The sequence below is a fragment of the Thermobia domestica genome, chromosome 2 (genome assembly GCF_964235325.1).
Source record: "Thermobia domestica chromosome 2, izTheDome1.hap1.1, whole genome shotgun sequence".
Lineage (NCBI taxonomy): Eukaryota > Metazoa > Arthropoda > Insecta > Zygentoma > Lepismatidae > Thermobia > Thermobia domestica.
The window spans coordinates 173,465,863-173,482,493 of record NC_137455.1 but is presented as its reverse complement, the minus strand read 5'-3'; the positions used below and the strand labels follow the sequence as shown (position 1 = coordinate 173,482,493).

The 16,631-nt window shown below is 37.7% G+C and overlaps 1 long non-coding RNA gene across 1 annotated transcript in view; it reads right to left on the bottom strand.

Annotated features, from left to right (window-relative positions):
- LOC145679776 (uncharacterized) overlaps positions 1–16,186 on the bottom strand; it is a 128,071-nt gene extending 111,885 nt beyond the window's left edge. Inside the window, exon 1 of the long non-coding RNA XR_014130528.1 lies at positions 15,343–16,186. This is a non-coding gene — a long non-coding RNA (uncharacterized LOC145679776). The remainder of the gene's footprint in view (positions 1–15,342) is intronic.
- Between the last annotated feature and the right edge of the window lie 445 nt (positions 16,187–16,631).

Here is a 16,631-nt window from a genome sequence, read left to right as displayed (position 1 = left end):
TTTGGAGGCCCATTTTGACACACTTCTGGTAACGCGCAAAACGTGGAAATAAGGGCACGAAACGGCACGAAACATTCACTAGTCGATGCGAAAGGAAGGACCACGAAATTCGGTAGTGACGGAGAAGTGGGTCATTTTCGTCACACTTTGGAAGCCCATTTTGACCACTTCTGGTGACGCACAAAACGTACAAAACAGGCACTAAACGATGCGAAAGAACCGACCCCGAAATTCGATAGTGGCGGAACAGTGAGCCATTTAACTCCTACTTTAAAGGCCTTTTTAACTCACTTCCGGTGACGCACAAGACGAGGAAGTAGGTACAGAAAACTTTTTTTTTTTTTTAAAAAAAACAATAGGCATTAAACGATGCAAAAGAAACGACCGAGAAATTCGATAGTGTCGGAACAATGGGTCATTTTGGTCACACTTTGGAGGCCCATTTTGACGCACTTCTGGTGACGCGCAAAAAATGGAAATAAGGGCACGAAACGGCACGAAACATTCACTAGTCGATGCGAAAGGAAGGACCACGAAATTTGGTAGTGGCGGAGCAGTGGGTCATTTTCGTCCCACATTCGAGGCCCATTTTGACCGTCTTCCAGTGACGCACAAAACGTCGAAATACGCGCACAAAAGGGTACGCGATGTGAAATTAACGACCTCGAGATTTAATAGTGGCGGAACTCTTGGTCATTTTCGTCCCACCTTGGAAGCCCATTTTGACCCACTTCCGGTGTCGCACAAAACGTGGAAATAAGGACACGAAACGGCACGAAACATTCACTAGTCGATGCGAAAGGAAGAACCTCAAAATTCGGTAGTGGCGGAGTAGTGGGTCAATTTCGTCCCACCTTTGAGTCCCATTTTGACCGTCTTCCCATGACGCACAAAACGGAAGTAGACGCACAAAACGGCACAAAACGATGTGAAGGAAACGACCTCGAAATTCGATAGTGGCGGAACAGTGGGTCATTTTCGTCCCATCTTGGAAGCCCATTTTGACCCACTTCTGGTGACGCATAAAACGTGGAAATAAGGGCACGAAACGGCACGAAAATTCAGTAGTCGATGCAAAAGGAAGGATCTTAAAATTCGGTAGTGGCGGAGAAGTGGGTCATTTTCGTCCCACCTTCGAGGCCCATTTTGACCGTCTTCCAGTGACGCACAAAACGTCGAAATAGGCGCACAAAAGGGTACGCGGTGTAAAATTAACGACCTCAAAATTCGATAGTAGCGGAACTCTTGGTCATTTTCGTCCCATCTTGGAGGCCCATTTTGACCCACTTCCGGTGACGCACAAAACGTGGAAATAAGGGCACGAAACGGCACGAAACATTCACTAGTCGATGCGAAAGAAAGAACCTCAAAATTCGGTAGTGGCGGAGCAGTGGGTCAATTTCGTCCCACCTTTGAGGCCCATTTTGACCGTCTTCCAGTGACGCACAAAACGTCGAAATAGACGCACAAAAGGGTACGCCATGTGAAATTAACGACCTCGAGATTTAATAGTGGCGGAACTCTTGGTCATTTTCGTCCCACCTTGGGGACTCATTTTAACCCACTTCCCATGACGCGCAAAACCGAAGTAGTCGCACAAAACGGCACAAAACGATGTGAAGGAAACGACCTCGAAATTCATTGGTGGCGGAAGAGCAATAATTTGTTCCGCCATATTTGTAGGCCCATTTTGACCCACTTCCGGTGATGCACAAAATGTGGGAATAGGCGCACAAAGCGACACAAAACACGCACAAAAGATGCAAAACAAAGTACCTCGAAATTCGTTGGTGGTGGAACAAGTTAATGACGCCGTGAGCACCAATAAAAGTATATACTGTAGTTCTTACCAGGGGGCGCGGTGGGTCAGTGGTAGAACGTTCACCTCCGGTGCTTGAGGTCCCTGGTTCGATCCCAGCTCGCGCAGTTTGGACTTTGTGGTGGACAAACACCGTGCTCGTGGATTTTCTCGGGGTTCTCCCGTTTCCTCCCACTTTCTTCATTTCATTCATTTCCCATCATCACCGTCTCCTTTAGCCTAACCGGCATAATCGTGGGACGTAAAACTAAAGATTTCATATCATTTTTTGTAGTTCTTACCATCAAGGCTGAGAACTGCACGGTCCAATTTTTTAGCCAAAGTAGAAGCCCAACCGGAATAGTGATGTCAACCGGCCCGGCTCGGTTCAACTGAGCGTACAGCTTGAGCTGGCTTGGTTGGGATTACCCATCGACTGGGCTCAATTGAGCCAATGGCTTGAACCGGCTCGGTAAAGACGAGTTATCGACTCGGCTCGATTGAAGCCAATGGCTCGAACCAGCTCCGTTGAAACGAGTCCATAGGCTGGGTTCGAGTTAGCTTAACTGAGCCAATAGCTCGAACCGGCTCGGTTGGGGTAAGCAATCAGCTCGGTTCGGTTCGGCTCGAGCTGGCTCGGTTGGATGAGCTGTTGGCTCGGCTCACTTCTCGGTTCGGCTCGATAAGTGAATGAGCTGTGAGCGAGCCGCTTGAGTCGTTGACAACCCTAAAGCCGGGTCGAGCAGTTTTAAACATGTTTGGCTGGAGTCCCATAACTTCTAACAATTTTTGGCTCGAGCCCGAATACTTGCTCCTCCTGTACTCAAACCAAGAACCTCATGACCGATGTCCTTGCCTCCTGAAGATTTCTTGACTACCGAGATCGACAGTTACCTAATTTTTAGTATTCCGATACAAACCGCCTATATTCCATGTTTATACAGGTACACGGTGTTATAATAATAATTAGTTATAGTAGTAGTAGTAGTATCATTGATAATTATATTGTCTATGTAGGATACTTGAAGATAGTAGTACTTGGAACTACACAAAGGATTTAGCTCGAATTGGCTCGACTCGACTGGAAACTCGATCCGAATTCGAGTCGAGTTGGGGGAAATTTTTCGAGCCGAGATCTCGAGTCGAACTCAAAGATGTCGGCTTCGAGTCGAGTCGAGTTTTAAAGAAAACTCGCTCGAACTCGCTCGTGCTCATTCCTATTGTATGCATGACGGGCATATAGAGTTCTTTCGAGGGGGATAGAACCATAAACATAATATATTTAAAAAAAATACTTAGTTCCACGGCTTTCTTCCCAGGCGGGAAAGGGATGGTAGGTATCCAGCATTTCTTATAAGTACCGTATTTGAAATATGTAAAACAGTAACAAGTGGACAATACAATATACACACATCTTCTTATCTTCAGTTTTAATTGCTGATTTCAATTGCAATTAACAATTACAATTAACAATTACAAGTTTCAATTGTCAATTGCAATTAACAATTGAATGTTTCAATTGCACCCTTTGCAATTGACAATTAACAATTGAAAGTTTCAATTGCCTGGTGACCAATTAACAATTAACAATTGACGAAAATTTAATTGCAAATTTTATGATTGAATTCAATTGCAATTGAAATTAATTGTCAATTACAAATTGAAATCAATTGCAATTGAAATCAATTGCAATTGATTTTCAGAGCAAATACTTTCAATTGATTGATCAATTGCAATTGATTTCAATTGATTTTGCCCAACACTGCTCTCATTTAATAAAACAAAATTATAGACATGGGGTGTCAATCCTCATGCGACCTATTCGAAGAAAGAAAAGCAGTACTTCTTTGTAAATCTAAATGTTAATGCAGTGTTGTTACGACGTTTCTTATTAAGATAAAATTGACACTGAAGAATATAGTTTTTCGTTATATCAATAACACGATACCAATATAGCTACCATGTCTCATATAGCCTCGGTGTTCAAAGGGATTCTACCCCAGCATTTCCCTGCTGTAAATGATGAAAACCGAGGAGAACTTTACTCAAGAAGGATGGCCTGCAAAAGCTTTTACACTTTCTCGACCGAGTGTTCCCACCGGGAATAGAACCCAGACCGCTCGCGCTAAAGACGGGAGTGACAGCGACTGCGCTACGTGGGGCACCGGAGACAATATAGCTACTGTTAACTAGCAGATTGTAACTACAGGAGTCCCGAAAACCGAAGCGTGTTCGAGTTTGTGAAAATGCCGGGTTGTAGGTAATGGGGTTAAAAAGGAATAAGTACGGGTGTTTCCTCAGAAAATACAGTACTGTACTTCTATGTATTGGTTGCTTGAAAATACAACAGAGATTAAACTGCCGAATTACCCTTAAAGAAATGAAAAAGTACGTACTTTATTGAGAAATAAGGCCTTCTATTGTACATGAAAATTAAAATTAATCAATACACACTCTACTTTAATTTACCTGATAAGACAAACCTCAGAAAAATACTTGAATGAGTCTGTGCTTGGGGTTTTTTGGCCCTGCCAGGCTGTGACCGAGTTATCCGGACTGCCAGCTTATCGAATGCTGAGTTTTAGGGACTCGACTGATTTTTTTTTTTTTCTAATGATGATGCACATATTCCTAACTGGCATACATATAAAGAGAATAACGAAGGTTTACTATTATGTTTTGGAAAACCGAAATAATATTCTGTAGATATTCTCTTAATGAAATATACATAAAAACTATAGCATACTATCGAAAGTTTTTTCTTCCTTTCATTTGTTCTTTAAATAGAAACAATATAAGTGATTCACTTTAATTTTCAGATCCAGCAAAACAGCATTTGCTTCAAATATGTTTATTTCCCCCCAACGCTTCCGTGTAATATTGGAATATCCAATAGCAGACTTAAACATTCTATTCTATAGGCTAATAGCAGACTCTTTTTGTTTAACAATCAATTTACCTCAAAATGGATATTTGTTGCTGCAGCAGCGGGAAAATATTTCTGGCGGAAAATTATATCTTATGTATTGTTTGCAATCGGCATTTTCCATCAATTTTCCTCTCCTTTCTTATTCCTGCTTTGTGATTGGTCGATTTGACTTAGTAATGGTACTATCTTGGTTTGTTTATGGAACTTGGTTGTTTCTTTAGAACATGTGTGTTTCCTCCCTCTCTCTCGACGGACTAATTTTCTTAATGTAAAAATACAGTATATAAAAAATGTTAAACGCCTTAATAATGTATGTAGGGACGTTATGCAATATGCTTCTTTTTTTTATTTTCTTTACGGACCTTTCTTATATGCAAAAGAAAACTCCCACATTTCAAAGTTTCTGTTATTACAAACAAAGTAGTTACTTACCTATTTTTGGGGGAATAATTGCAGACTTACGTATATTGTGTCGAGCAATATATAAATGTGTAGTGAATTTGTGAGTGTTGCAATACGTGTGTAATATAACATAAAGCCTAATAATAAGTCATATATATAAGTAATAATATGATATATAGAGGGAATGATAATATATAGCTTTATACATATATAGACATATATACATATTTGAAATATCTACTGAAGGCCTATTCATTTGTTTGTATGTAGGTAGTAAATAAAATATGTTTGAAGAAATACAAAAGCACATATATATCCAGCATTTATAAATTGCCCCTTGCTGGTAGTAGGCTACGTTACACATTACAAATACGTGCTTAAATATTCTTTCGCTTGATAGCATCCGTGCTTTACCAGCATATGTTATTTTAGACTTTATAGTCTTACGTTTATTGTCAAAAAGACAAAAGAAAAACTGAAATGTACACTGTAAACACTTCATAGGTAAATTTACAAAGAAACGGTGGCAATCTGTTTGCCGAGGCTCTATGTAAATCAATTTACACCTATAAAATATAATTACTAATATGAAATGGTGTAAAATTACATTTTTTATCAATAAAAATGTTGTATTTCCTTAGGGGTATATAAATTTAATGTCAATTTATAAAAACAACAGCAAATTTTGTAATTTAATCTAAGGAAACATATCAACTAACAAAATTAATGGGAAATGATTTTACATTCATATTTGGTAATTCAAACTGCAGAAGTTTTTTCCAGTGTAAAAATTCGAAGTTCAAATGATTTTACAGCAAAGATTAAAATGTCATTTTATAAAAATCAGTTCACTTTAATTATTCTGTTCTGGAATTAAGTTGAAAATTTCGAGGTTTCAGCATCATTGGAAAAACTACAAAAGAAAAGTTGCATTGTTTACTTATACCCTTAAAAACAATTACTGAAAATACTAAATACTGTACTAGCCTACAGCAGACCTTCTCAAACTATTTCATATCATGCACTTTTTATTACATCCTCTTGGCAGCCACTCCAACAAGCAATTTCCACTTATGGTTAGTAATAACTTTTTAAAAATATAATAATTATTAAATAAATTTGTTCCTTATCATAAGAGATATTGTAATAAGTAGTGATGCGTACGAGTCGAGTCGAGTTGAGATTTAAGCCTGTCTCGACTCGTGTAGAGAAAATGTTGTCTCGACTCAAAAGTATGTTTCTGTCTCGACTCGACTCGAATTCGAGACGAGACGTCTTGAAATTCGAGTCGAGACAAAATATGAGTTAAAATATTCGCAAACTTCAGCCAGAACATTATGGCTACCTACCTAATTGTCCGTATGTCCACCTTTTGCACGGATAACAACGGTGACGCCGTCTTGGCATGGACGCAATGATCCTTGGTAGGTCGCTGGAGAGATTTGGCACCATATGTGCACACACAGGTCACCTAATTCTGGGGGAAGGGGTGATCCACTGTGGCGTCACGTTCAATCACATCCCAGATGTGTTTGATTGGGTTCAGATCCGGCGACTTGGGGGGCAGCACATTACTTGGAACTCCCCCCTGTTTTCCTCGAACCACTTCATCACACTCCTGGCCTTGTGACATGGTGCATTATTTCTATCTTGTCGAAAAATGACAGTACCGTTGAGAAACATGGTCGTCATGAAGGTGTGTATATATCCGTTACTCGTGATAAGTTGTAACACATTAAAGCCTCAAAATAGTTGGGGAAGCGAATAAACCAGAAGTTATGTAGCCCTATTGCGTTCATGGGAACGAAAACACAATAATTATAACTATGATAAATTACTATAGACTGCCAATTGCTCATGCATAGATTTTATGAAGTTCACCTTATCGCAATAGTTTTTGAAAACTAGATACGTAATCTATTATTATTATTATTATTACAGTATAACCTCGTTAACACGAACTCGCTTAAGCCGAACACTCGGTTAGGACGAACAAAATTTCGGTCCCGGCATCGCTGTACGTTATCTTATAGGAAGTTTTATCGGTTAACACGAATTTCGATTAGCACGAATTACGAACTAATTTTTAGTCCCTTGAGTCAGTAAATGTTTTCATTTAACACGAACTTTCAATCCTTAGTTTTTTTTTCAGATCATTATTCCTATTTTAGATTTCACTCCAGATCAGTTTTTGTCATACAGTATTTATACAGACGAAAATTGCCTTGTAAATAAGAGAAAAACCAGAAACAAATATCTTTCCTCTCTTATGAGGTGTTGATTCTGTCCTCCGTCAAGCGCTGAACATGCAGGTGCTTGGCAGACGAGCTGGTGACAGCTCGGGACAAAACGTCTTCTCTCCCCTGTAACTCCAAACTGGTGACAGCAGTCATAAATACCTTTCCGTTACTAGCGGTACCCAACCTGCTAGCAGAGTTGTCAATTTTATAACTTGACCTTGATTTTCTGCGTGGAAACTTTTTTTTTTTTATCTTCGAAGATAATAAGCTTACTGTAGTGTTCTCACTTTTCAGAGGATGGTACCGAGACCGAAACTAGTCTCGATCTCGATCTTAACTCGAATTTGAGACCGAGCCGTGCTTTTCGACATCGAGACGAGACCGAAACTCTCAGTCTCGTCTCGATACAATTCTGTGGATGGTATCAAGACGGAGAATAGTCTTGGTCTCGTCTCGAATTTGGAACCGAGACTACTTAGCCTCGTCTCGATACCATCTCTAGTGTTTTCTATGGCATACATAATATACTGTAGTGGTATGTATAGTCTGTATACTGTAGTGTGTATGTATGGAGAAAATGTATTCGAATAATAAAATTTGGGTCCCCGGTTAACACGAATTTTTTTTAACACGAACTCCTGATTTTTCAGTCCCTTGGAATTCGTGTTAACGAGGGTTTACTGTATTATTATTATTATTATTATTATTATTATTATTATTATTATTATTATTATTATTATTATTATTATTATTATTATTATTATATTTGAAATACAATCAAATATCACAACCGTAATTATTAGTATTAATTAACTGAATTGAATTGAAAATTAAATCTTGATCTCGAAAGAGTAACTATTAAGTTTATGCGTTCAGTATCTTTTTCTTAAGTAATAAATGCTGGAATTGGTTTCAAGGCTATTTCTGAGTGACTGCCTTCTTCAAAATAATATTAAAAATTATAGAAAGATTTTCGAGACATTGAGTCGAGTCGAGATTTTCACGAGCAAAATTCGATCGAGAAATACTTTGTCTCGACTCGTCTCGAACTTTACAAAGTGTGTCTCGACTCGTGCGCAACCCTAGTAATAAGCTTTCCTTGACAATCACATTCAATAATGATTTCAGACGATTTCTCCTGGGGGAGACTTACAATACGTAGAGGGTTAAAGTAGCGTTACGAAAATCCTGGTAATATTTATTGAGCACCATCGGAGATTTGCCCCGAGGAGGAATTTCGTAGCTCCAGGGGTATTCCCAGGGCCGATTCTAAATATTTCTTAAGTGTAAGTAAATAATATTTAGGCGCCCCCACATAAATGATAAAAGAGTACAAAGTTGCAAGGACAAAAATTCTTTAAATAATTGTTACAATTGAAAATTTCTTCATTATCTGTGCGTCTCTCTCTGAATATTAACAAAAAATGGCGAAGTTATAACTAATTGACTCTGGATAAATACTGAACAAAGTTAGAATTTTAATAATTAATAACATTTTTTACACAAAACACAATTAAGATATAGACCCTATACCTAGGACGTATTTTGTCAAATACAATTGAAACATAAAAGTCGGAACAGATTAAAACTCATGAGCTTCAAGACTAACATTAATACAGGTTTGATTCTGACAAAGAGGTATGCTCTTATGCTTCATTAAAAGCATATTTCATAGTATTTTCTAGTGATACAATTATGGTAATTAGCTTAATTTCTCATTTTCTTTGTTCCTGGAAAGTTCATGTTATAAAGACACTATTCTGGTTTTCAATTTGGCAAAATCTCTTATTATTGATACCAACTGCAATTGATACTACTTGTCGTTTCTGACACAGCGCTGCGCGCACGTGGTGCTCAATGCTGTGTTGCCAGCTTTTGCTTCGGGTATTGAAAAAACGAAATTATTCACTGCAAGTAAATGTCAGTTTTATAAAATTAAATGACACAAAAGAAAACTAAAAAGAATGCTCTCAATAACCGGCAGGTCTAATACTCAAGTTGACATTCGACTAAAACAATGTGCATTTGTTTTACAGTGAAACCTCTACTAACGGGCACCTCTATAAAGCGGACACCTCCCGTAAAGGACATATTTTGTTATCCCCAAACACTATAATAGGAAAAAAACATATTGGCAAGGCTCTCTAAATCGGATACTCTCTAGTACGGACACGGACAGTCTTTTCTGTCTTTAATAGGTACTATTTACCTCCATATTACGAACACCTTCTCTAGAAACAAGTTGAAAAGTACTATAAAAATACATTTTTAGTAATTCATACATGTGGCACCAAGGAAGCATTTTGACAACATTTTGCTTCCTCAACTGTCTGCTCAGCAACCCAAACGAAGCGTCTCTGTTAAACAACACTCTCATATCCTTTACTTGCATTCCATTATCACCCAACCTGTTTTAGACACAAAAGTGATTGACAGTTGCCCCTTATTTGGGATGGCACATTATTCTGTTGTCCCGCTGAAATCTCTAATCAAGCAAAAAACAAGTTCGGTAGTTTTTGCCCGCGGTTACGCATATTTAAAAAAAAAAAAAAAAAAAAAAGGACACTACTGGACTGCAATTAATCCACAAATTAAAGAACATACTGAAAACGTAGCAAGTAATGATAAATGTAAAGTGCAGAGAACTATAACATCTTATTTCCATGTTGTGCCTCGAACATAGAGTATTGGATGGCGGAGGATAATGCAGGTACAGTAACATTTTGGTAATAATCGTGAATACATGATTCATGCAAAAATATATATATATTTTTCTAATTGCATATTACAATGTTTACTAATTTACGTAAGAAAATATTGAAATTTCTTTAAGGCGGACACCTCTCTATAGCGGACAATTTTTGATTCCCCACGCCTGTCCGCTTTAGAGAGGTTTCACTGTATTCAAATTGACAACGTGAGGAACAGTAGAACCTTTATCATTGCAGAGCTAGAGAAATGAGCCACTACAATTGTCTGAACGTGATGTTGCAATAGAAAGAGTTCTTCTTGCCTGATTGTTATGACCACGTGCAGGCCTGTGTATCAAATGGGCTTGTAATGTACGAGTCCATTTTAATTTGTAAAGGGGTGTTTACAGCCAACCACACAAAGATTCGACTTTATTGTTCTTTTGATATATTTTATCGGTATCTCAGTCTGGACAATCATTTATTTGAAGCTATTTGGAATTTTTTTTTCATCATAACATTTTCCCAAATAAATATTCACATTTAAAACACAAAATTAATTTTCCAGTTTGGAGTCTTCTTCACTTGACGCTCATGCGAACACGTAGTTCGCAGGATTCAAGATCCTTCCCTGGGTATTTCCCACCAGCGGCCACATCGTGAAATCATCACTGATCAGAATTATAATAAAACTATGTCCATCAAGATAAGAATTTCTTTTTTTTTTTTTTTTGCTTGTTTGTTTGTTGAAGATCCTAATTACATTTATCTTTTTCACCCTCCTTCACAACCCCATGTATTCATCTCACGACTCGCAGGTTGAGAAACCTGTCTACAGAAAACGCATCACAGATTTATCAGGAAGTTCCCAAGTACAGTTAGTCAGTTTTCAGCATGTACATCTTCGTTAAATTTCTCTATCGTGGAGAGTTTTTTTTTTTTTTTTTTTTTCGTATACCATACTTTAATCTCGGTTTCAGCTCCCTCGTGAATATATAGTTAGAGTACGCGACTTAGGCGTTGGAAACCCTGGGTTTGATTTGTGGTTTGAGCGCATGTGGTTTGAATTCCACATCAAGCTGTAGGTCTACGTCTCATATAGTCTCGGTGCTCAAAGAGACACTAAACTCCAAATACACCAACCAGTCAATCAAATTTCGTTTTTTTAAAAATATGCACCCTGGGGCAAGACTTTTGTGTTCCGTGCGTAATAAACACGAGCCTGGATGTTACTATATTTATTGAATTCCACAGTTTTCTTTTCTTTCATTTAGTTTGCCATGTGACTTCCATACACACTGTACAGAGCTAGAAATTTTTACCTAGCAAAAGTAACCGAAAACACTAAATACGGTTTTCCTTCCATGCTGGAAGAAATAAATCATTTTTCTCGTGTCAGTCGATTTCTTTACTATAAATTCCCTCCTATTTTCTCAATGTTGCTGTTCCACTATTTAAAACAACCGTTGCAGATTAAGAATATCTATATTATAAAAGAGAACGTACAAATCCTTTGTTCCCTCATCACGCTAATACGGCTGAACCAATTTCTTTTATTTTTGGGGGGTTATTAGGATTTGGACCCTAGATGGTTTTTATCATATCACTTTAATTTTTAATTACCAGTGTCTTGAGATAATTGACCATTCAAGTGTCCATAACGTACAAATCCTTTGTTATTAGTTCATCATAGGTAAAAATAAACGTATTTATATGCAACCCGCATGACCGTGTCACTCGGCGGGTTAACATAAATGACAGGCGCTATAATGTTAACATTTACTGCAATTTGAAAGCGAAAAAGTAAAAATTATCTAAGTAACAAAGTTTATTGCGTTCCGGGGTGACCGCAGCGAAGCGGGGCGGGTTAACATAAATGACAGGCGATATAATGTTAACATTTACTGCAATCTTCTATGGTTTTTATCATATCACTTGAAAGCGAAAAAGTAAAAATTATCTAAGTAACAACGTTTATTGCGTTCCGGGGTGACCGCAGCGAAGCGGGGTGAACGCTGCTAGTAGTGTAATATTTAGAAAATTCACAGGTAAAAATCTTTTAATTCACACAGAAAGAGGAACATATTTATATGTAGGCGGAGAAATTGTAAGTCAACTGTGAACATAGAAACACCATTAAAGAGTGTGGTTCATTAATATGCATGTATAGTGCAAAGCTAGCCTACAGTGACAATCTAGCATAGGTTGCTGCATGTTTTCCTCACAAATAATCGTTCTAATGCATGTAAGTTTATAGGTATATTTACGAGATATAAGTGTATAGGCATATTATAAACCTTTATACAGTTGGCTGTAAAGAAACAAGAAAATATAGCTAGCATTGCCGTGCCGTGGGGGAGGGGCGACAGCCCCGGGCGCCGAAGTAATAGGGGCGAAAAATTCGGGAGAAAAAAGGAAAAAGATAGGAAAAATTGCTTGGAATATATGTGTGGGAATATATGTATCGTATACTCTCGCCCCGGGCGCTGATTTTCCACGGCACGACCCTGATTGCTTGAAAGCTTTCAGTTTAACGTCCAACGATCATTTCCTTTCGGTTAAGGGAGACGGATGATTAAGGCAAGTGAATGATGATGGAATAATTGGTGGAATAAGAATGTGGGAGAAAATGGGAGTACCCCGAGAAAACTTGCGGATACGATGTTATCCACCAAAAACTTACTTGACCGGGGATCGAACCATTGATCCCATGCACTTGAGGTAAGCGATCAAGAAAATAAAACTCTAGAAGGAATTAAGAGATAATTAGTGAAAGACCCAGTAATCCTTTCTGGTGGTGTCCTTCAACTTTACCTGTACAAATTGAGTATCGGTATCGGCAAGAAAAAGAGAGAAAAAGACGTGAGAATAGTGTTTTCACGAAGGAATGCGTATTAAACTGTTATATAAAATTGAGTCCTCATTCCTAATTTGCACGAAAATAACTTCCCTAGGTGCAGTTAGTATATTGCTAATGAAACAAGTAAAGATTTTAAACTCATCACTTCAACATGTTTCCGGTGCTTTATCTTCACATAGAAATATATTACACTGCTCTCTGCACTTTCCCGTACACCCACACTACATCCTTGCCTGGATTAGACAGTAAACCTTTTCCCTGTTTCTCGCATCCAGTACAGGAGATGGTGTAGTCCAGTTCCGTCCATGTGTGCGAAAAAAAAAAAAAAAAAAAAGTTCCTTGCATATCGATGCCCTGTACCAGTAGTCGGATGGCTGCTTATGCACAATGAAACAGCAGTGAAGCGGATAAACACGGCCGCGTCAATTAACGCCACAGCCAGCAAATGGACAATGAAGGTGGTGAACAGCACATAGTACTCTCGCGGTCCTCTTAATGCCATTGTTCTCCTGATTAGCTGGATGCCGCAAAAGCAAAAGCAAAAATCGCTCACCCTGCCCCCTTTCTCTGTGGTCTAAAGATTCATTCCATTTAGTTTTTTCTTCTTGCTCTCTCTTTCTCGCTCCGTAACCTTTTACGTAAAAAATAAGCACAGGTGAACTTTTCTTTATATTTCTTTTCATCTTCAGCTACACAAATTATCCTGTTTACACCAAAAAATGGCACATTTTTAGTTGTTTCTCACCAGTGACTTTCTATAGTGTACAGGGTGTTCGGAGATTGAGGGAAGTGGTTGCTTATACAAAAACATAATTTTATATTGACTAACGTGGGTGCACAAAAGATCCCTTATAACCCCCACCATAACTCGAAAGTCAATAACTCGAAAATGAAATTTCGGATCAAAGTCAAGTAAAAATATTTAGTAGTTATTTTGGGGCTGAAGTATATTTCATTAACATACCTATAAATGTGAAGTAGGAGCCGCAAAAGGGTTATCCTCGAAGCATAGAAGGGAATTCATGAAGGAATTCATTAGACAGACCCTTTCTATTTCAATTGTGCCCTCGGAAAATATATGAAATCCACTTCGGTCTCACTACCACCGCCATCTTACGGAGGAAACCATCACTTTGTTTCGGGGAAAGAAGAGAATGCCATTGGCTGTGTTGCCAATTTGTTGTTCAATTGTGTGATCTTGGCGAATGAAGATCGTGGGCTACTTAGAACAGCTAACAAGACAGTGCACAGCGAAGCCTGTCAATGTGGCGACCCTGTCCACATTTAACTATTGAAGGATCTCGGCCAAAGCAACTTGTTCCTACTCTTTTTCGAGGAAGGTACGGCCCGTACGGGAAAACATATATTGACTCCAGTGTCAGCAGGGGCACACTTGAAATAAAAAAGTCTGTAGCATTTTGGCTCGAGCTGGGTTTATTTTATTGTAATTTTCAATAAAGTGGGTGTGCTAACGGAGAAGAAGGATTCAAAATTGATGCCAAAAATACAGTATTTCACAAGCCCCTTACGTTAGGGAGACGAAAATCAGTATATGAACTCCCCCGTTAAAAATTAATTGACATTTGTTCTAGTATTTTCGAAAATTCTGATTCTAAAGAGAAAACTTCTATAATTGTTTCAACATGGTCTATTTTGTCTAAATCGACTGTACAATTTGAAATAAGTTTTGAATATAGTGCTTGGTTCCAGTAGGGTTTTTATTATGTTAGTTTCATCACATTGCGTATTCTAAGGAATAAAAAGGATTCATTCTTCGGTTTAAAATGTAGCCAGAGTACTCCTAGAGTTAGTACGGCAAGTAGGGAACACTGTGGCTCAGTGGTAGAGCATATTTATTGCTAGGAATTCCTTCTTCGATCCCATACCGTGTCCGTGGGTTTTCTCGAAGTTCTTCCCTTTCCTCCCTCATTCTTATTTTACCAATATATTATAATCATTTACTTTAATTAATTATCAGTCTCCTACCCTACAGAGCATAACTGTGGGACGCAGAACTAAAAATTTCATTTATTTTCCTAACTCCAAATAAATAAGCGATTGTGTGTAATGCCAAATTGATCATTTTTTAACATCAAATTAACAAAGCATATTATTATTTTTTCTTGTATCCACTGCAAAAAGTAATTATCCCATGTTCTACGGGCTTTGGTACAGCCCTAGTGTGAAATATTAAAACAAGTAAATGAATTTTCTCTGCTGACAATTTATGTAAATAGTTAATACGTAATAATTAAAGACCGGATGTTTAGGCATTAAAAACCTGGAAAATAGGCAGGCAAATAGGAATTTAAAATTTAAAAATAGGCACTAAAATATAACTCAAAATAGTGAAGATAAATACTCAATAGAATTAAAAAGTAAATTCAAGTCATAGATATTGTTCAAAGATAATAGAAACATACCTGTTTGTTAATACCTTCTTTTACTGTATATATAAAAACAAAACTTGATATATATATTGCATGTCTATTTGGTAAATGCATTCTCTGTAGCACTTTATCACTACACATAACACTCCAAATTTTACACTTATCAATACACACAGCAGTCCGAAGTTTTACAGCACTTTATCAGTACACATAGCAGTCCAAAGTTTTACGACATCTTTTCACTACAAACACTTATATTTCTTGGAAGAAGCAGAACTCTATCTTGAAATAGTAAATGACATATACTTTCCCAATAAAGAATTATTTTGAAGAAAATTCATAGAATAGGCAACATTGGCAGAAATGGGCAAAATAGGCAAAATAAAATTGGCTTAAATTGAAACTATTGAAACTATAACCTCCATATAAACTTAAAACATTATTTTTGACCATATCTTTAATATTAAAGAATAGGCATTTTGCCTAACATCCGATCTCTAGTAATAATTATTTCTACGTAATATACAATCTTAAATATTCTCCGTTTTCAAATTGGAAATGTGGCTACCCAAACGAAAATATTGTATTATCTCTTTCTCTCTGCCTGTAGCTTTTAATTCCTAGAGAGACAGCAGAAGTATAGGGAGAAGGGAGAAGAAGAAAAATCTGATGACGTGAGAACTTGGTTTCTCAAGCTTAAAAAAAAGAAAAGAAAAAGAAGGTATCAAAAGAAGAAGCATTTTCCTTTTTCCCAGGGCGAAGAATTCTGATCGGGAGCTTTCTTTTCACAAACCAACTAACACGTGTATTGGAAGTGCCCAGTAATCTAACCTTCTCCGACCAATATTTACCAGGTTGCCTACACGAAGCAGCAACTTCAAATCCTCCTACCCGCAGCCGAGGTAATAAGTAGCCTCATCACACAAGAAGTGTGAACCGAGCACTATTAAATTCCAATGAGAGGCAAAGCTATGTTATTGCTTCACTTGGTAACAGACAACCAATATGTATAAGATTGTTCCTCTTATTTCTTCTTAAAACATCATTTTTCTACTTGCTTCTTCTTTCCTTCTTCTTCTTCTTCTTTTGTATTTTCCCCCTTTTCTTTTTCTGATCTATGGATTTTGTGAACACTTAGGCTCGAAAGTGTGAAGTAAGTAAAAGTCGATCCACGTTCAGGACAGGACACGACAGAATGAGGATCGTAGTGCACACTTTCTTGACTTCAGCACTCATCGAGTCGATGTAGTCAGTATCTCCAGCTCCTTTACTTTCGTTAGATTGCTTGATTAGGTTACTTTCGTCAGGTACTTTAAAGAGCT